This window comes from Choloepus didactylus, assembly GCF_015220235.1.
Source record: "Choloepus didactylus isolate mChoDid1 chromosome 25 unlocalized genomic scaffold, mChoDid1.pri SUPER_25_unloc2, whole genome shotgun sequence".
Lineage (NCBI taxonomy): Eukaryota > Metazoa > Chordata > Mammalia > Pilosa > Megalonychidae > Choloepus > Choloepus didactylus.
Window position 1 is genome coordinate 901,002 of NW_023637607.1, and position 22,577 is coordinate 923,578.

General features: G+C 37.5%; 1 pseudogene; it reads left to right on the top strand.

Moving 5' to 3' along the window:
- The window catches only part of LOC119525526, a 292,514-nt pseudogene extending 281,020 nt beyond the window's left edge, over positions 1-11,494 (top strand).
- The last annotated feature ends 11,083 nt before the right edge of the window (positions 11,495-22,577 follow it).

A 22,577-nucleotide genomic window follows, 5' to 3' on the forward strand; every position in this document is an offset into this window, starting at 1 on the left:
TTTTGTGGTCTTAATCTTAGAGAAAAATCAATCCAGCTACATGTTTTTAATGAATATTTGTTGATGTTGATGGTACACTTAGAGAAATGGAGAGAGTCTGGGTTCTTAAACCTCTAGTCAACTACCCTTTGGATTCTGTCATTCACATCATATCACAGAAAGAGAAAAGTGAGCTATGAATTTTTAAAGTACTATAAAGTTGAAATCTTTGTGTTGCTATATCTGGAGTCATACATTTTATAACATGCATATATTTCCTTTCGTCTCCCAGTGATGATGCCATTGTCACCTTACTGGTTAAACAAAAGGAATTTGATGAACTTGTCCATTGGCATTCTCACAAACCCTTACTGATGAATATGAAAGGACAAAGTGTCAGTTTGATGGTAAGCTTTGTGACTCATTAAATACATTTAAATCAATTTCACTGTCTGCTTTTTATCCATACAAAAATTTATCATATTATCAGGAAGGAAGTTAATGAAAACTTCCCACTTTATTTACTGGTGTGCCCATATAGTTAGGTATGCAGGTGTCTTAGGAGGAGGTGCACAAATATGACATCTGTCTCCTCAAAAGTCAACACTTTTTAAAGGGGGGTAGTTTAAAAAATCTGAGTATTACATGAAGTCAAGCATATAGAAGAACCATAGACTTTCAAGCAATTTCAGCTGCTCTCACTCTGTGCAGTGGATTGCAGGTAACAAGTGCAAGTGTTTGATCTGTGTTCATGCTCAGGGGAGTTTAAACTGTAAAAGGAGTCAGTGAAACCACCCAGAGTAGGTCACCAGAGATTGAAATAGGGGTTTTGTCTCTGGCTAATTCCTTGTCTTCATCCCATCTTTTTCTACCCCCATATTCACCCTACACTTTGGACTGACACTTTCAGATGAGTGTAAAAGTGTGCACAGTAAGCATGCTTTTATGGCATACTTACCATTCTTGCTAATATAACTAGCTACCAATACTGTGCAAGATGTGAGGTGACACTATGGATTAGCCATTAGCAACCTTCAAAGTGGCTTGATTTGATATGTGTAGATTCAGGCACAGAAAATTTTAATCAACTAGATTTTTTCCTTTAAGTGAGTTTTCTTTTGGTATGAGAATAAATAATACCTGGATTGCTGGGATTTCCTATCACTGGATTTTACAATAGTGAATGAGGTTTTCACTTTTCTCATATGCTAAACTCCTGACTATTGCTATGGTCCCAGCAGAGATTTTCCTACATGGGGATGCAAGAAGCCAGAATGTCCTGTGTGATTACCTTCTCACCTCTGCCTCTGGTTTCTTCTCCATTCCATTTTCAGGGCACATGGCAGAGGTAAAGTCCAGAATCTGTCATTTTTTGTAGCACCCTTATATTTGCTTTTGGAGCTGGACCATGAAAGAGATTTTTGTCACCTCCCTATTATAATAAGACCAGGAGTTATTTTACAGACAAGAAATAGCTGAACTAATTATTCATTTTTAGCAATGGTAATCAGTTTAAATTATTGCTTCAAAGCTAAAAGGTTTATGTATGGGTTAGGTGTTGTGAAGAATCAATGAGAATGTTAATGAAAAATGTGGGAATTTTACATTTAAGTCTTTCTTTTTTTCAGAAAAATCTAAGGATACTAGTATTCTTAAATCTGCTAAAATTTCATGTTTTTCAACAATTTTATGGGAATTCACTAGAATCCGTCTCATCAAAACTCATTGTAACTCAGGCTACGGAGCCAAAGAAGAGTTTCAGTCAACCCAAGAGCAAAAAGGCACGTGGAGGTTTTTATAGGTTTAGCAAATTCTATCAAGTGTTTTCACTGTGCTTTGCTGTTTCTTAAGCTGATGTTTGTTCACCCCTTCAGTGTTTCTTGTAATGCTATGCTTTTTTCTTTTTCATATGATTGCTTAATACTTTGCTTACTTGTTAAGAAAGTTAAACCTGCATGTAAAAGGTTATGTATGGGTCCTATGCATAATAAAAATGTTTATTTAAAAAAGATTAGAAAGCATTAAATGAATAAAGGCATGAATTTAGAAATGTTGAAATAAGGTTAAAATATAGATGTTTACTAATCAGTGACAAAGAAACTCTTTTTATACATAGGTGGATAAAATGGATATAAAATACTTTTCTGCTTTTTTTGGCTTGAATTATAAAGTTTGTCTACACTTTTCCAAATATTTAATTAATTAATGAGTCCACCGCCTTGGTGTAAGTGGAAAGTAAGAACTCTCAATTTCTTACAATCTGATCTTCCTTTTTAGGATGTCATTCTTCAACCCCTTTCCCAATTGTGGATAGTACTGGGAGTAAATAAGGAAAGTTTAAATGTATTCTTGAAATAGTGATTCTAATAACTTGTAATGTAAAAAATGATCAGCTAATAGTCCTGATGGTATTAATATATAAGTAAAGAAATTTTTATGTTAAAACTACATTTTGTGATTTTGTTTTCAGGGTGATGATTTTGCTATCTTTTTAATGAAAATGGACATCTCATTAGGCTGCTGTATATTTCTGCTGGCCTCAAAATTGGGAAAGGCATCTGTACCCTTTACACTAAAATTTCTTCTTAAGGCAAAGGTTTTAAATATTAGAGTGAACACTCACTTAACTAAACCAATCATGAACAGAGGCATTGGCTGCACATCTGCCTTGCCAAGTCGGCATAGTAAAGTTATGGGAAATGAAACTAAAGTAAAATTTATCAGAATAAACTAGTTAAGTGGTGGTAACTGTAATTGACTTCATTATAGGAAACATTTTCATATAATATCATGACTAAGTGGTATAATGGGGACTTTGCTGAAATTCTTTTGCTATTAGAACAGTTTTAATTGGTAGACTAATAAATTAATTTGTTAAACATAGTAAAAGTAGTTCCAATGGGCACTTTAAGTCAATCTTGAATGCATTTCTAGTGGCCCAAACAAATCAGTTGTATTTATATTGTTCTTCTATCAGCACCTTTACTTCATTCCCTTCTCTTTCCTCATTCATTCTTCACACATTATGGATGAACTGCTTTGTACCTGGTACATTCAGATGATCATGGTACATTCTTGACTCAAGAATCTCAGTGTAGAGAGGAAGAATGGTAAGTAAATCATGACTACAGGACATGTTGGTGAGTACTTTACTAGAGAGATCCTTGGGTTATAACAGAAAAGTAGTCTAGTGAGAGTCAGGGAAGAGTTTAGGAAAGAAGGTCTTCAAAGGTGAAGAGAGGTGGGAGAGGAGACTGGGGGGGAATGAAAGAGGAAAGGGGATTCCAAGAAAGCAACAGGTACCGGTGCATGGAGATGTGAAAGCACCTCCATCTAGTGTCTCATTGATTTTATAACATTTTCTCCTTTATTTATAATCTATGGCACTTGGAAATCTAGAAAATTATCTTAACACAGACTTTATACTTACTAAATTTAATTTTCCTAAGTTTTCAATTAACAGAGGCTTTGATGATAAGAAACAGATATGGAAACTGAAATTGTGCCTATTCAAGAATATGGTGATGGTAAAAGTCATCAATACAACATTAAAAATACTGTCTCATTAATGAAATGTCATTTGGCGTACTTTCATCATGTTTCAGGATATGCTTCTTTCCTTTTTGGGCAGGAGACCAAAGCTGAAATAATTACTAGAGAGAATAAGAAGAGGTTATTTGCCAAAAAATAATGGAAAGAAGAACAAAAACAGAATGCTCTCTCATTTTCTATTGAACAGAAAACAAAAGAGAGTTTAAACTCTGGAATAAAGAAATTGGGCAATTTTTTTGAAATCATGTAAAATTAATTCAGTGAAATTTCAAGTCGAAATGGTAAGGTTAGCTTGTGTTTGAAAGCATGGAAAGAATATTGATGAGATAAAGATATGCAATTCTATTTTTCTTGCTTCAGTGAATTGGAGAATTAATAAAAATATAATGATACTGGGCATTTATTAACTGGAAATTTTCATGGAAGCTTAGCATACATAATTTGATTTTATCTTTACAAAAACCTCCAAGACAAGTATTATTGTTTCAGTTTTACCAATGAGTAATGAAATCTCAGAGAGGGCCCTAGCAGCAAATATTTTGCATATTCAAAAGCAAAATCAAAGATAGTGTTTTAAAAAGAACTATCTACAAAGTATGAGCATCACTAAGGGGACCAACAAAAATGGTGAGGCACTCAGGAATAATCTGTCACTCACCCTTGGGAGATCCAAACCATAATTTTTCCCCTGTGTAAAACTAGGATCATGCCTGCCTAGCACATAGAGTTCTTCTGAAGGTTGCTGTGGCTTTCTATTTGCTGTGCTTTATCAATCCCTAGAGCAGATGGTAGAAAAGAAAAGAAGACACAGCTAGAGAAAGATAAGGGAAAAATAGAGCTGGGTAGAGATGCGTAATTTGGTAACAGTAGAAATGATCAGGTGTCAGAATACACTCAAACTGGCAATTCTTCTCAGTAAACCTCATTGATCTCTCAGTCTGGAGCATGTCCACACTCAAATCCATTTTACACATGGTCAACAAGTTATTAGTTTTCATTTTTTGTCCCCACTCTCATTGTATCCTGAATTCTGCCCTCAGTATAGCATGACAGTGAGAGGAATAAGCTTTAGCTTATGTATTTTGCCCCATCCAGGATGTTAGGATTTGCAGTTGGTGACCTCTAAGAGAGATCAGAATTGACAGTGGCATAAAGAAGGTAGATGATTATTTCACCCACATTTAGAAGAAGTCCAGAGGCAACCAGTCCTGGGCTGCTATGGCAGCTCCACAAGGCCATTAGTGACCAGTTTCTTCTATCTTTATACCCCATTATCCTTGGCAATTGGCTTCATTCATCAAACTGCCTCATATTCCTGGATGGCTCCATTCTAGCAGATATTACAAGAAAGGGAAGAAGACAAAAATTTTTCATTACAGCTATATGTTTCTTTTTTAGGAGCTTTCCTAGAAATTTCATCAAACAACATTTACTTAGATATCATTAACCAGAACATAGTCACAGCTCTACATCCAACTGTAAGGTGTTTTGGAAAATGTAGATTTTTTTAACCTGGTCACATTGCAGATTGTAATGCTATAGGGATATGTAAGGAACATTGGGTGATATATATTGAGTAGACAGCTAGTAATATTTTCTACAGATAATTCTCCTCTTTGTCTTTCATTTTCCTAAATTCTACCTATCTTCCAAGTCCAAGTCCATTACATGGGACATCTTTCCATAAAGTCTTCCTAAAATATTCCAGTTAGCATAAATTTTTATTGCCTCTAACACTCTATTGGGGGAGGTCAAGTTTTATGCTTTTTCTCTCTGTATGGACAGCAGGCAACTGGAGTGTAAGAGCTCAGCATTACATTTCTTTTGTTCTCTCTTATAGCATTCAGTAGTTCAGTAATGTTTGTTAACCATATAAAGCATGGGGTTGTTAGAAGAAATGGGGTACCAAAACAGCCCAAATCTAGTAAGTATGAAAGCATTGGCAGTGGCAATGGATTGAAGAGGGTACACATGGTACAACTCAACAAATGGTAATGGAGAGGAATTAACAAAGTGTATTTGGAGGTTCAAATTGAGTGACTGGGAGGGTTGAAGTGATTACTGCAAATAGTTATCCATAGACAAGAGTACGATTCAAAAAATGTTAAGGTTTTGACAAGATATTTAAAGTCATATACATATTGTTATTTGAATAGAGAAGTAATATGAAAATAATAGGTGAAGGGAAGATTATTTCCTAGAAACTTATACAAATCTGAACTTTAATGACCTTGTTTCTGTCATGAACTACAAAGGTTTTCTTGTTTATTCAGATACTTGCTCCACTACTTCCCATTATCCATGGAGGTGATGAAGTGAGGATAGTTGCATTTTAAAGTTATATTAGTCATTAAGTTCAGTCCTCTCTCATCTAAATAAATCCTCATTAATATCAAGTAAGATAGTGAGTTTAAATAGTCTATCAATTAATTTGTTAGTTCTGATCATCTTTATAAAGCAATTTTATTTACTCTCCACAAAGGCAAAACCTCAAAGATCTAAGTATAGATTTTCAAATGATGGAATGGATCCACTCCTTAATGGAAAAGTATCCAGAATTTTGCAAGAAGCAGATCATCAACTTACAGCCAGATGTCTTATATACTTAGGATTTGATGACTTGGCAAGTTCTTTATATCCAAACCAGGTAATGTGTTTACAATAGCTCCATTTTAATATTCTACAGTAATTATTGCATATACATAGTGTCCTGTAAATAGCCACCTCTTCTAGATTTTTTTACTGAAAGTATTTGCTGCATTCATAGTCATAATTAGGAATCAAGCTGCCCAAACTTGAAGTAATCAAGAATTAGAAAGTTTGTATAAATGTTTACCTGGAAAAACAGATGAAATGCCAGATAATCTCTGGAAACTCTTAAAACAAACCCTATGCTTAATTCTAGCAAAATATCTTTAAACTATAGTGTGATGGTTCAACAGTCTTTAAATACATCAGACTGAAGCTATAAATACAAAGACATGTTTGAAAATCTTGATGTCTGCTAATTTATTCATAGTTAAGGTGATTTCGGTGGCAAAGAAATTCTTCAATTAACATGACAGTTTAAAATGTGGTAAAATGCTTTTCTCATATGAGGTGGTCAGTAAAATGTTTTAATTATTTAAATATTATACTTAAAATCTCTTTCAAAGTAAATACTAAAGATTTCAGGGGAAGACATAAAGGAGAACAAAAAGAATAAGTATTCAACCTGCATTCGTCCAGTTTGGTTTCAACTACAATTCATGGACCATCATTTGATATGAGATAAGGGAAAAAATCCAGATCCCAGAGTCCTGGATTTTATTCCTGACCTGTGACAGGTAATAATGTGAAGTGAAACTAGCATTCTGGTATTTTCTTCTTAAATGTGATCTCAAGAGTTTCTCAGGATTGCATCTCCACCTATTACATTTGGCATGAACTTCTTAGTATTGCATCATGACACTGTCATTTAAAATAATTCTGTCATTGAAAATGTGAAATATAGAATTTTTCCATTTAAATATATTGACTTTTTATATATAGACCATTTTCTTGGAGAACTCTTGATGGATTCACATATATGTTTTTGATATGACATCCAGACACATCATTAGGGAGCAACCTCCAGGTTTTGTGTGCCAATAGGAATTCATATGCAAATAATAAACGTATGCAGAGAAATTTGAGAAGTGTAAACAGTGGGATAATTGTTTAGATGATTCACATATCACATATCACTGTAGTAGCTATTCTACCAATGTATGTAAAATCAATATTGATTGATATAAAATTTGAAATATAACAGTGTCTTCCTGTATAGGTTGAATTGGTATAAAATTGCTGATAAATTGAACACTTTTACCTACAAAAAATGTGATTTCATAGATTCAGTCTAACTGAATGTCCCATGCAGAGTCTCACTTTCTCTTTCTTACATTGATGATGGAATATCTTTAAGAATGCACACCTCCTTTTCTAGAGCTGCAGGATCATTTCTTCAATTCAATGCAGGGCCTAAGGCAGCCAGGTGGTCCCCATGACTGCCATGCTCACTGTCATTCTTCTGAGGCCCACTTTGCTCTGAGTCATGGCCAGGCATGGACCTGGATTGAACAGGTAGTATAGGGTGGGGTCTTTTCCATATTTTGCCCATCAGACAGGCTTTTGGTTCTTTGACTAGTCATTTTTTTGATGTGATAAAAGCATAGGCTGATGGAATGAGAGCCCATGAAGCTTTCACATGCCCTCTAAGATAAGCGCTTGGCATTTTCTTTATAGAAAATAGGAAATAAATAATAAAAGTATGAATCTTTTGTGTTTTCTATCATGTCATTTTTTTACCATCAGATAAATACATATTAGCTACTTCTTAGAACTTAATTTCTCACAGCCATTCTGCACTTACTAAATGACAAGCAATTAGAAAAAATGTCCTTGCAATAAAAGATAGTATTTTCATTACTCTCACTCTCCATTTTTTTTTCACTCTCTATGTTTTAGGCAGAAAACCCACCTTCCAGATACTTACTAGATTAAAATGCTCTCTTCTGGGAGAATGACACAAGTTCTTCTCATTTTCCTATAAATCTCTCTACGTGTTTGCTGCACCCAGCCATTCCATTTGATCACCAAAAATGGGTGCAAAGGAACAGATATGTTATATTTGATGGATAAGTTTGGTGTTTCTCTGGGTTGATGGCCTGGTGTGCATGGCACTATTATGAAGGTCCTGGGTGCTTCAGGACACCAGTGTCCTTGGTTTGGGTTCAGTTTAGAGAGACACTTCCTAATGTACAGTTTTCTCAGTGTGTCACAATCAAGCTTTTGGCTTCATTTTCCTGATGTGGCTATTTTTGAGCACCCCGAGGAGCTCTTTATGGGAGAAATACCTTTCATTGGTGGCTACTGTTTTATTAGGAACAGAATTCACCCAACATAGCATAAGTTCCCCTGGACAGAGATTTCAAAATCCAATCTTTGATATTTAAGGCAAAGAATTTTAGGCTCCAACAATGACACTTATATAAGGTATTTCATTAGTCATGAAACCAACAGAAAACAGAACACTCAAAATACAATGATTCAAGAAAGCTATTCTCCAAAAGTGTGTGTGTGTGTGTGAACTATAAGTTTTAGTGCCCTAATCTAGAGTTATTATCTTACCGTTAGGCCTAAAGGAAAACACAAGGAAGCAGTTCCTGAGACCCAAAGGGAGATTCCTGTGGAGCTGCCCACATGGTGAGGTGCAGTTTCCTTGGTTGAGGGACACAGGCAGCTCGAGGTAACCTTGCAGGAAGGGAACCAAGGGAATAAAGATCTCAGCCTCATTCTCCTTCCTTCCTCTGTCCCAGGGCTCTCCAGTGGCCAAATACAATGGAACCAGAGCACTTGAGATCCCTTTTGAGGTCATCCTTCTGGGTCAGTTTCCATGGGCAAAGAGAGCAGGATGGAAAACACTGAAGATTTATAGGGACAAATAGAAAATGTTTAGGAAATTTATATAACATTATTAATCATATGTATTCAAAGAGACTTAAAACATTACAATAATACATATTCTTTTGCTCCAAGGAATTTTTTATTTAAAGGGGAAATAAGAGACAAACCTACATTTAACTTACCTTTTCCTTGTTGTAAGCTTGTAGCTACCAAACAGGCTATACTTTGATTTGTTTGATCCTGAATTGTTGCATTTATTTTTGCTTAATGTGTGTATATTTTATCTCAAAGACCTTGAATTTTCCTGTTTAAAAACAAAAAAACAAAACATTTGTCTTTGCAATCTAGAACCTTGAATTGTAGGCTATTGTCAAATCTCTGAAGCAATATGACATTGGCTACCTCAGTTTTCTCAATTTTATATAAGGGTAAAACTGAAAGGTTTTGAAGATTAATGACTAATCTGGCAGAGTTAGGGAAAAGTGCTTGTTAGTACAAAGCATCAGGTTAACATGCAGCAAAGTGGTATGTTATCTGGCCAGGACAAAGCAAAATGGAGATTGGAAATAGTCTGGTTTCCTTTCTTTCTTTTTCTTTTTAAGTCATGGGCGCTGATATTAAGTCCATTTCAGTTGTTCACCAGGAATCCTAATGTAATCTGTTTAGTGAAGTCCACATTTGAGATTCTCCAAATCTAGTTCAGTTTGCTCTAATTGGTTAAAGGGCATTCATTCATTTACTAGCATATGTTTATTGGCTACTTTCTCAGTGCCAGGCAGAGTGGCAGTGTTGGGAATCCCAGGTGTAAGGCCACAGTGTAACTGAGAAAGAGGAGTTAAAGGAGTACCCCACAAATGACTATGCCAGTCCACATTGGCACAAACTGTGAAGAGGAAGAGTAGGCTGTCATGACTGCAATAATGGCAAGGTGAGATTAGGGAGCACAACTGTGGAATGGGTGATTGGAAAGTGTTTCTTAGGGAGTGACATTAAGCTGGACTGTACAAGTTAAGTCAGATCAGCCTGAGTCAGAGAGAGGGTGAGCCCATTTTAAGCAGAGATAACAATATATTTGAAAGCCCTTGGTTAAGGGTCATAATTTTCTATTGCCTGAGTTTGCCAATATTCAATTTTGACATTCTTTATTACAGTGACTGAAAAATTATGTCTGAAGATTTCAGACATATGGATCTTATTTTCATTTAATATTTTTAAGTCAGATTTTCAACTGAGAATTGTTTTTCTTTAAGAGGTCCAGTGTCTTGGTGGAAACATTGGAGCAGAAACCTGGGAGCAGATCCTTGCCATGATCTGATGTCACTTTTTGGCTCCCTCAGCTACTATAAGTAACCCTGAACATCTCACTGAGTAGTCATTAGGATCCATTTTGCAAAGAATGGTTACCTATTTTAAGTCCTTGAGTTTTATTCTTTCTATATGTATTCTGCAAAGTTTCATAACTTTTGCATGAATCTTTTGACTCTTCTCTGCATCTTTAAAAAACACAGCCTTACTACAGGTGCAGAGCAAAGCCACCCTCCTCTACAAGGGAAAAGCAAGAACTCCCCCAGCCAGATCCACAATTTGAATAGGAAATTTGCCCCTATACCTCAAAAGATATGTTCATCAGAAGTGATAGGTGTATGTTCTTTTTTCATTCTCATTCACCAAGAAGTAAAAGTAAAATGCCATAAAGGCAGAGCCATGGGCCCTGAGACATTCTTTATTTTGCCCCATTTTGAAGAATATGATTAGAAAAATAGCAAAGACTTATTAGTAGAAATCCCTGGATCTTTTTGTCACCAGACTTGATTATTACCTAGTAACAGTAACAAATATGGAAAAACTCCTGTAATGCTTCTTAAATGCCAGGTACATTCTAAGTGCCTTGCTTATATTAATTTATTTATGTGTCCAACAATCCTACTGATTGGGGTAATGTTATTATTTCCATTTGATAATGTGGATAATAATGTGACTCAACCAAGAGCCATAGCTGGAAGGTAAGGAGGCTGGGATTCAATCTCAGGTAGTCTGGGTTCAGATTCTATTCTCTTAAGTACAATTTATTGGACACATCACATTTTCTTTATTTAAATTATTTAGTTTCATGGTAAGTAATTTCATATTCTGCCTAAATAATATGTAATTTTTTATGTATATTTTTGATAGTTTGCTACAGTCAATAAAATGGTACTGGAAACAAGCAGATAATATGGTGGAAAAAAGTAATGTTTCTGAAAGGAATGTTGGCTCTCATGCCAAATTTCACAAAGGCTACCTGTAAATAAAGTGATCATATAAAATTAGACTTGCTATGTGTGATATATTCATATGAATTTTTGTCTTTTACTTTAAAATTATTGCAGATCTTACATGTCCATTGATTTGAAAATAATTGCTCTTCATTTTTAGTGCTCTCTGGAGAGGGAAACAATGATCTACAGAAACATATACATTCAGTGACACAGGATGACATTTATTTTGATCATTCCACCCATGTGCTGCTCTAAGCACAGATCATGTAATGGTTTAGCCATATACTTTCTGAGTAATATAAATTATTAGCATATATCATAACTGAGAAACTGCCTAATTTATACTTACCAGAACCTCAGAATAGCTACTGTACAGCAATGTTTTTACCTTAGTTTTGAGAATACCTACCTAGGTTGTTCTTCATAGTTTTCATTTGGCTCCTCAATGCTGTCTGGATACACAAAGCTTAAAAACTACTAAAATGTTTAGCCTGAATATTTGTGTTAATTTTCATTTCCCTGAACATTATTTTTGCCCATTTTTCTCCTTCTGTGTGTTTTTGTTCAACTCTTGCTTCAGTGCAGCTACAATTTTATGTGAACAATCCCTTGTGCATGTGAGAATCTGATCACTATGAATTAGTTTAAACTATGAAAAGACACTTCTCACTATTTTAATGATTACAACATGGGTGGAGGCTGTAAAAGGATCTCAGGGCATTAGCATGTGAATAGGGGAAGATCTACTAATTTTTCATGCATATATCTCTTCTCTTCTCCTATTCCCATGAATGGGTTATTCAAGATCTCTTTGCCTGTAAAAACAATAAAGGCATTAGCCAATAAATTGTCCTCCTTCTAAGATTTGGTGAGTTAGATATATCCTGAATTCTGCTATCAGATTAATCCTCCCATGAAACATAATTCTGATCTTGCCAAGTCTTCAATGTCTCTCTTTTTGTCTTAGTTTGCCAGGGATGTTATAACAAATATCACAACTTGATTGACTTAAACAACAGGAATTTAGTGACTCAGAGTTTAAAAACTTGATGTCCAATATTAAGGTATTGCAAGATCTGGCTCTTTCTGAAGTACTGGTGGCAGCTTGCCAGCAATCCTTTTTCACATGGCAATCTCACGCCTCCCTCCCCCATTACCATCTACTATTATCATGTCCAATTTCTTGTGTCTAAGTTCTCCAGTCATATTGAACTAAGTCCCCTCTGATTCAGTTTCACCTTAACATCTTCAAAGATACTATTGACAGTTCACATCTATAGGACTTGGGATTAGGACTTGAACATGTCTTTATGAAGGGCATGATTCAATCCCAGACACCATTAGAAATGAATAAATGCACAGCTCCTTAGAGTGGCATCCCAGGTCTTCTATGATCTGATATTAATCCACTTTACTTTCACATCCTCTTGATGGATCTTTCCTGGCAGCTCTCATGCTTTATATTGTTCCTGGAATATTTCAACACATATTCCAGATACTAGCTGTCCGTATCTTGTTCATTTTCATGACTCTTCTTTTTTGTTTCCTTTATTAGAGAAGTTGTAGGTTTACAGAACAATCATGCAAAAAAAACAGGATTCCCAGAAACCACCCTATTATTACTGCCTTGCGTTAGTGTGGAACATGTTACTGTAGTTGAAAGCACATTTTAATAAGTCTATTAGTAACTATAGATCATGATTTATCTTAGGTTCCACTGTTTTTATAGTGCAGTTCCTTTTTAAAAATTTTTATTCTATTAACATATATCCAATCTAATATTTCCTCTTTTAAACACATTCAGATATACATTTTGCTGCTGTTGATTACATTCACAATGTTGGGCTACCATCATCGCCATCCGTTACCAAAACATTTCCATTATTTCAAAAAGGAATCCTGTATATTTTAAGTCATAACTTCTTATTCACTATACCTACCCCATCCCCTGGTAACCTATATTCTAGATTCTGATTCTATGAGGTTTTGTTCCAATCCAAATCAATGAGCTCATACAATATTTATCCTTTGATGTCTGGCTTATTTCACACAATGGATGACTTTAAGGTCCATCCATGTTGTCACAGGCATCAGAAATTCATTCCTTTTTACAGCAGAATTAATATTCCTTTATATGTTTATACCATGTTTTGTTTATCCACTCATCAGTTGATGGACACTTGGGTTGCTTCCATCTTTTTGACAATTGTGAACAGTGCTACTATGAACATCAAATATGTATTGGTGTGGAAATTTGTGTGGGAAACCCTGCCTTCAGTTCTTTTGGGTATAAACCTAGAAGTGGGATTACCAAGTCAAATGGTAATTCTAAACTAAACTTTCTGAGGATCTGCCAAACTGTCTTCCACAGCAGCTGTGTGATTTTAAATTGCCACCAGCAATGAATGAGTGTTCATTCCTCTTTCTCCACATCCTCACTTGCATTTTCTGTTTTTTTTTTCTTTTTTATAGCAGCCATTCTAATGGTTGTGAAGTGGTATCTCAATGGGATTTGATTTGCATTTCCCTGATGGTTAATGATGTTGAGCATCTTCTCATGTGCTTTCTGGCCATGAGTTTATTTTCTTTGGAGAGGCATCTATTCAAGTCTTTTGCTCACTTTTTAAATTGCATTGCTTGATTTTTGTTGTTAATTTGAAGGATTTCTTTATATATTCTGGATATTAAACCTTACTCAGATATGTGGTTTCCAAATATTTTCTTCCATTGTGTAGGTGGTCATTTTATTTTCATGATAAAGTCCTTTGAGGTTCAAAACTGTTTAATTTTTATGAGGTCCTATTAACCTATTTTTTTGCTTATGCTTTGGGTATAATGTGTAATAAACCACTGCCTAATACAAGGTCCTTAAGATGCTTCCCTAGGTTTTCCTTCAGGAGTTTGATAGTTCTGGCTCTTCTATTTAGGTCTTTAATCCATTTTGAGTTGACTTTTGTATAAGGCATGAGGCAGGGGCCCTCCTCCTCCTCCTCCTCCTCCCCCTCCCCCTCCTCCCCCTCCTCCTCCCCCCTCCCCTCCCCCTCCCCCTCCGCCCCCTCCTCTTCCTCCTCCTCCTTTCTCCTTCTTTCAAAATGAGAAATTTTCCCAGCACCTTTTATTTAAGAGACTATTCTTTCCCAATATAGTGTTCTTTGCTCCTCGTCAAAAATCAGTAGGCCATAAATGAAGAGGTTGATTTATGAACTTTCAGTTTGATTCCATTGGTATATTTGTACGTACTTGTGCCAGTGCCATCCTGTTTTGGTTACTGTGGCTTCATAATAATTTTTAAAATCAGGAACTGTGAGTCCTCCAACTTCATTCTTTTTCCAGGTGGCATTGGCTATTTTGTGCACCTTACCCACCCATATCAATTTGATGATTAGTAATTCCATTTCTGCAAGGTTAATTGTTGGAATTTGGCCTGGAATTGTGTTGAATCTATATATTGCTTTGAGTTGGATTGACATCTTAACAATATTTAATCTTCCAATCTATGAACATGGACTATCTGTCCATTTATTCAGGTTTTCTTTGATTTCTTTTAGCAATATTTTGCAGTTCTGTGTATACAAGTCCTTTACAACCTTGATTAGATTTCTTTCAAGATATTTGATTCTTTTAGCTTGTATTATAATGGAATTATTTCTTGATTTCTTATTCCAATTTTTCATCACTTGTATATTAAAATAATAATGAATACTGGGTATTGCTCTTTTGCACCACCACTTTGATGAATTCATTTTTCAACTCTAAGAACTTTTCTGTACATAGGATCATGCTAACTACAAATGTTGTGAGTTTTATTATTTCCTTACTAATCTGGGTGGCATTTATTTCTTTTTCAAGCCTAATTGCTCTGACTAGAATTTCCACTACATTGTTGAATAACAGTGGTGACAGTGGGCATCCTTGTCTTGTTCCTGATCTTATAAGGAATACTTTCAGTATTTTGCCATTGAGTATAATGTTAGCTGTCAGTTCTACAAATATGCCCTTTATCATGTTGAGGAAGTTTATTTCTATTCCTAGTCTTCTCTAATTATTATTTTTAAATCAAGAAGGAGTGCTGGATTTTTTAAAATTAGTTTTCTGCATCAATTGATATTATCATGTGATTTTTTCCTTCATTCTGTTAATGTGCTATAATACGTCAATTGATTTTCTAGTGGAACCAAACTTGCATACTAGGGATAAATCACACAATCATGGTGCATAATTCTTTTAATGTTCTGTGGGTCATGGTTTGTTAGTATTTTGGTGAGGAATTTTGCATCTACATTCATAAGAGATATTGGTTTTTAATTTTCTTGTGGCATCTTTCTCTGGCTTGGTAGGAGCATGATATTGGCCTCACAGAATGAATTAGGGAGTGTTCCCTCCTCTTCAATTTCTTTTGAAGACTTTCAGTAGAATTGGAGTTAAGTCTTCTTGGAATGTTTGTCAAAGTTTCCCTGTGAAGCCGTCTGATCCTGAGCTTTTCTTGGTTAGGTGGCTTTTGATTAACTTCTTTACTAGTAATTGGTTTGTTAAGATCTCTGTTTCTTCTTGAGTCAGTTTAGGTTGTCTGTGTGTTTCTGGGAATTCGTTCATTTCATCAGGGTTATATAATTTGTTGGGATACAGTTGTTCATAGTAAACACAGTTATTTTTATGTTAGCAGGGTTGGAGTAATTTCTCCCTATTTATGTCTGACTTTCGTTATCTGTGTCCTCTTTTTTCTTTGTCAGTCTAGCTAAAGATTACTCAATTTTACTGTTCTTTTCATAACACCAACTTTTGATTTTTTTGATTTTCTATTTGTTGTTGTTATTCTCTATTTCATTTATCTTTGTTCTAACTTTTGTTATTTTCTTCCTTTTGCTTGCTTGGGTTTAGTTTGCATGTCTTTTTCTAGTTCTTCCCATCTTGAGGTTAGGTCTCTGATCTGAAGTCCTTGTTTTTAATGTAAGCATTTAGAGCTATAAATTTGCCTCCCAAGGTCCTTTTGGTTTACAAAAGGAATCCCTGGAGTACAGAGTTTTTCTGATGTAGAATTTTCTCTTCAGTCTTAAAGCAACAAGGATGTTTGAGACAGTCAGTGTCACATATCAAAATCATATCCTCACTCAGTGATGGTAAGAGGGTAATTTGGTGAGTAGAAAGCAGGAAGACAGAAAAAGACTTAAATCCTTTAGACTAAACATCTTCAGGTTGCAGTTCCCTTCAATTTCTCACCAACTTACCATTACACAGATAAGTATTTTAATTGGCTCAATAGGGAGATTTGATTTCCAGGAGTCAAAATGATCTCTGCTAAGATTCTGCATTGTTGTTTCTTTGTTTTTCAACATGGAAGTAAAACTTTGATGAGGAGAAACCTGATGAGGAGACTCATGCACCCAGACCAAGTTATATTAATGGCTTTGTTTTTTATTGCAGGTGGACCTAATTGGGGAGAGCAAAAACTTTGACTTATGCCAGTCTTGGGTGGAATTGGGAAGGTGATGCATTTTATGACATTAGGCATCGCAACTCTATTAGCCATCCATTAATTTTAAATTTTTCCATTTTACCCAATGAGAGTATTGGTAACTCTCAAATTGCACTCTTTGGTCCTTTCTCTTTGAAAGAATAAAGGGATAAAGAGCTGGTGTTGCAAAACTGTGATGGCCATTCATGAACAAAATATGCCCAACCTTCACAGAGGAAATTTAGCTGCCACCTGTGGGCCTGACCAAAATCTGTTTTCCAAGAGTCTCAAGTCTTTTGCTTTAGGCTGGTTCCTCATAGCTGGTCCTGCTCATGTCATTCTTGCTCTGTCTTGTACCTGTATGTGGTTTTTCACCCTCCTGGTATTCTTTGGACAGGACGCATGACTTGTATTGATCCACATTTGGCTTATATTCTGAATTCTCTTGAAAAGTGTTTCCTCCCTTCTGTGTGCTAACTCACCAGTACTTGACATCTGACTTGAGTGTTGATCTCTCTCTCAGTTTACACCTGTACTCTACTCCTAGGATTCTGGAGACTAAACTCTCTAGCATCAGTAGAGGTGCTGTCTATCACAGCCTCTTGGCTGACATCCCCTGTGAAATACCCTCTAGGATCCAGAAGATACAGGTGCATTGTGCAAACACTATGCTAAATGCATCATCTTGTTTAAGTCTCACCACAGCCCTTGAGAAGTAGTTATTATATTCTCTATTTCATAAAGAAATTTTGAATTGTTTCTGGCCCTTGTGAATGTTACAAAATGGAGACTTGGAATTCTGTTAAATTCCTCCAAAAAGTGTTGATATTTTTGTTTTAGCAGGTAATAAACTTATTAGAATCAAACTTCAGACTGTCTTGCCTGTAGTGGGTGGCAGCTCAAATCTCCACTGAGTTATTTTATCCTCTAGCTGTGCTGTGTGCAGGTCTGCCCATGCATGCATGGTTCAGGGGTCAGCTGGAGACTTGAGTAGAGTACACACAGAAAACCTTTCTCTTTCTCCCTGCTGGGCTTACCTCTTTACTTTCTGGAGGCTATGGCCACTCTGGGTCTGTCTTCTGATCTTTCAAGCCAGAAAGATGGCAGGTTTTCTATCAAAGATTCAGCTTGTCTGTATCACACCATGACCATGGGCCACCCTAAGGACAAAGTTAAACTGATCCTCTGTTGGTCTCTCCTTCCAAGTTTCAGTTCCTCTCCAAAATATGTCTTCCTTTGTTGGCTCTCTCGAGCCTTCAGGCATATTTTACCTCTGTTATACCCAACACATCTATGAGTGATACTACTGTCATCACCTGCTCCCCTTTTCACCAAGAAAGCACCCAAGATACAGAGGGGTTAAATACATTTCCAAGGTGAGAAGGATCATAATAGACTGGGTATTCAAAACCAGTCTAGCTCCAGAGTACATTCCCTTAACTATCATGCTATACTGCCTTCGTGTGTTTGTGTGTGTGTGTGTGTGTGTGTGTGCGCCCACGTGTGTGTGTGTGCCATTTGAGTAAAATTTTGTCTCTAAATTTGAATCCTATACACCATCAAGTCCCCTCTCTGCTTCATGACTCCTCGCTCTCCATCACTTTCAATTTAATGTCCGAATCCCACCCGGTGTACAGGTTGACCTTCCCTGTGTCCAAACCACATCTGAATACCCTGGAGGTGTCCCCCACTCAGCATCTCTTGTGGCAGCATCCATGGCAGGACTTCAACTGGAAAACAGCCCAATTAGGTCCATAAGAAAGCTTTATTTAGAACATATCTTAAAGCATTTGAACATTTGCATCCCATCCTTGAACATATATACATTCCATTTGTAGTTCTAACTTGGATTTCCTTATTTGCTTTTGGATTCAGAAAGTAAAAATGATGATCAAATCTAGCACAAGGAGATAAGGTTGCTGGTATAAGTGCAATTTAAAGTTTGAAAGTGGAAAAGGGCAATAGATATTACTTCATATATTATATAAGTTAAATGTATAGTTGCATCTAAACTAATAAATTAAATAGTATTTGTAAATAATTGATTTCTGTAAGTGTTTGTATAATCATGAAGTCCTTAACAGATTTTTATTCTTTCACTGGGAAATATTTTTTTATTACTGCATCATAAATCTGACTTATAAAAACTAAGATCTGGTGTCACCTTGTATTTGAGCATATATATATGTGTGGATATATATGTGGTGTGTGTGTGTGCATTTAATTGGATCATCCTGTACATTGGTAACTTCTGTTTTTTACTTAACATATTGCAGATTCACTACCAAACAAATATTTTTGTTTATATTAAAAATTATCAATTCTTACTGTTTCTTTACTTTTCTGTTTTTCTTGTTGTTATTGTCTTATAAACTGCATGCTATGAAAAGCCTTAATGCAGTCTCCTGGGCCTAGAGTTCCAGGCCTGGCCTAGCTCTGCAGTTGCCTGTCCAAACCATCCCTGGGTCCCCCATGGGCTGCCCCCACCACCCCACATGCCATCACCTTTCCCACTCAGTGTCCCTGTTCTTTCTTTAGGGAACTGAACCTCACCTTCAGACAGCAGCATCTGCCCCTCCTCTTTTGTCTCTTCTCCAGTTCCTGCTTCACCTCTAGGCTGGGAGCTCCATGGGGCAAGGGACACATCTGTCATGTTCACCACTGTGTGCCCAGTGCCTGCTAAAGGGCCTGGCATCTGGCCAGGGCTCATTAAATGATTATTGAATGAATGTATGTGAATGATGAGGCTTGAGAAAGAAAAACAGCCCTGACATTGGGAAACAGATCTGACACCAACATACAGACCATGATGTTCTCCATCTGGACAAAATCTCACAGAACATCAATACCTGACAAGGCCACTCTGAGACCATAATAAGGTGAGAAAAATCATGGTCCCTGTGCAGCTCACAACATGCCAACATTTTTCTCTCTCAGCTCAATTACACAGAGCTTTACCCTTGCTCTAGTCTGCCCCCCCTTTAGATAAGCTATTTTGAGATACCCAATCAGAATTGTCTTTGCTTTCTGACAGCATCCAATCTAGAGCATTGTTAGACCATCCACCAAATCTGCCAACTTAATCCTAATCTAATAATCATTTATTTCTCAAACCGTTTTACAGAGACACCACACTTTTCCCCAAGGTGCATGATCTCCCACACTGCAGCGAGCGATAACCCAACTGTTCAACTGCAGGTGTGTCCTGGTGGTCTCTGGCTGAAGGACATAGGCTAGCCCCCTCGAGGGAGTGCCTGGGCTGTGACCCTCTCTCGTCATGTAATGATGATTGTGACGGTGATTGTGATAATGGTCATGAACATGTTTACTGATATTTCTTTGTGCCAGACCTATTCTGAGCTCTCCATATACATTACCCTATATTTAATCCCCACAGTAACTGCAAACTAGGCCTTGGACTCACTGCTGTTTGACAGCTGAAGGTGTGAGACAAGCAGAGGTTTAGCACACTGTCACCCAGCTGGTCAGTTACTGGATTGGATTTGAACCCAGGTGGTCTGGCTCATACTCTGATCTGGGTCCAGATCAGGCTTCAAGGCCTGGGTAGGACTAGGGTTCCTGACCTGTCCTCACCTCTTATGGGTTTTAGAGCTCATTGGAATTTGGTGGGTAGTAGGAGAAGGTCCTGGGGAGTCTGCACATCAGGCCTGGGGGCAGGGGTGGCACCTGTTGTCTCAGAAATAACCCTTGAGCCCAGGTAGCCACATTTGCTGTCCTAAAATGACCACTACTAGACCCACTAGAGCCTTTCCCAGGGACTAGGACTTGGCCTTCGTGGATCTGGTCTGTCTGTGAGGGACACTTGGACTAAGGGTGTGTGCACTGGGGCGCTGAAAAGGGGCATCTCCTGTGCTGGGCAATGGGAAGGGCATTTTGCAGAGACAAAAAAAGCATAGAGAGAAGCAGGAATGGGTGAGGGTAGGAGAGCACTGGAGGCAGAGAAAGAGAAAGAGATACTGAGAGAAAGAGAAAATTGAAGGAGGAATGGATAAGAGAGATTGAGGGAAGAAAGGAAGGAGAGGAAGAGGGAGGGAAAGACAGACATTGACAGACAGACAAACAACAACACCCCTAGGGAGTTCTTAGGTCAGCACAGGGCCTATTGGAGCAGTGGACAGAGCTTTGAGAGCCTGGTCTAAGGTTTTGAGGGGTAGTGGGTGTGGCTTGGAGGCCCCTCCCTTTGGATGTGGCCTCCTGTCAGTCAGTTGTCAGGTGGGCGGTGCCTGCGCTTGGGCTCTGCCTTCCTCCACGGCCAACCTGCATTCCTGGGACTGACAAGAGATGGAGCCAGGAGCCTGCGCCTTGGGATAGGATAAGGGCCGCCCCTTCAGGAAGTGGGCGTGGCCACCCCAGCCAGGTGGCTCTGGTGGGGCCTGGGGGTTTGGGGGCGGTGCCTACGTGGGGTGGGGCCAGCAGCAGCCCATTTCTCCCTCGGAAGATGCTCAGTTCCCGGACCAAGGCAATGGAGGTTGGCTCCTTGCAGACGTTGCAGCCAGGATTTACTTTGGCGATGGCTGTGGCTCCTCAGAAGTTAGGCCCAGGTGAGCTCTGTGCCCCGGGGTATGTCTGTGGGAGGTGTTAGTCCTGTACACTGAGGAGGGAACAGACCCTTCGGCTGAGTTTCTTATCCTTTAATACGCTGAACCTCCCCGCATTCTCCACTGGAGTGGATGGCGGTGGGTTTGTCTACCGTGGACCCTGAGGGGAACTCCAGATCACCGATTGTAGAAATTAGCGTACTTCCGTGAACTGCATTAGGAAACAACAAGTTAAAAATGATTGATTAGCTCTGGGATGACTGAATATTCCCCTTTGTTCAGGGCAGTCCTGGTTTACGTCTGTTTTCCTGTATATAAATGTCTCCCCCTTTCACTCTCAGGAGTATCCTGGTATGGGCTGTCTGTTATGTGGTCACACCTATTAGGTCTAATATAGAAATGTCTCTCAAAAAGTTTAATTTAGCTATTGGATAACAATAATTTAAGTTAAAAACTTAAAAATGCAGGAAAAAAATGCTGTACAATCAGACACAGACATATATGCTTGAGCCGGAATGGCCTATCCATGCAGGAGATGCCTGAAATTGAAAAGTGAATGTCTGGGAGGTTGTAGAACTGAGGGAGCAGGAGCTGGAGGACAGGGAGGCTGACCTTTAATCGTGCACCTTTTTGACATTTGATTTGTTTGTATTAAATATGAAAGTATTACTTGTTCACAAAAGATACGTTAATAATAATAAAGATCCTGGGGAGGGGCCTCAGCAGGAGCTTGAAGTGTGGCCTGTTATGTGACTCCTGCCTCCTAGAACGTCCCTGGTCAACTGGACATTAGCAGCCAGTGTGGCAAAATTTGGGTTTACATTCATGAGACAGTTTTGTGTGAAATTTCCCATTGCTATAATATCATTCCCTTGTTTTGGTTTTAGGGTAATGCTGTTCCCTCTGCTTTGTTTTCTGAAAGAGACTGTGGAGAGTTGGTTTCACTTCTTCCTTAAGTGTTTGGCAGAATTTACCAGTAAAACCATCTGAATCTGGTGCTTTCTTTTTTGGAATATTAATTATTAATTCAAAATTTTAATGACTATAGGGCTATTCTCATTATCTACTTAATCTTCTGTGAGGTTTGGTGGCTTTTGTCTCTCATGGAATTGGGCCATTTGATCTAAGTTAACAGATTTTTGGACATAGGGTTGTTCATAGTCTTCTTGATTATCCTTTTAATGTCCGTGGTGGCAGTGGTGATGACCCCTGTTCTATTCCTGATTTTGGTAACTTGTATTTCACTATTTTATGTTTGGTTAGCCTAGCTAGAAGTTTATCAGCTTGATGAATATTTTTAAAAAACAAACTGGTGTTTTAGTTTGGTCATAAGTTTTCATTTCTAAGTGA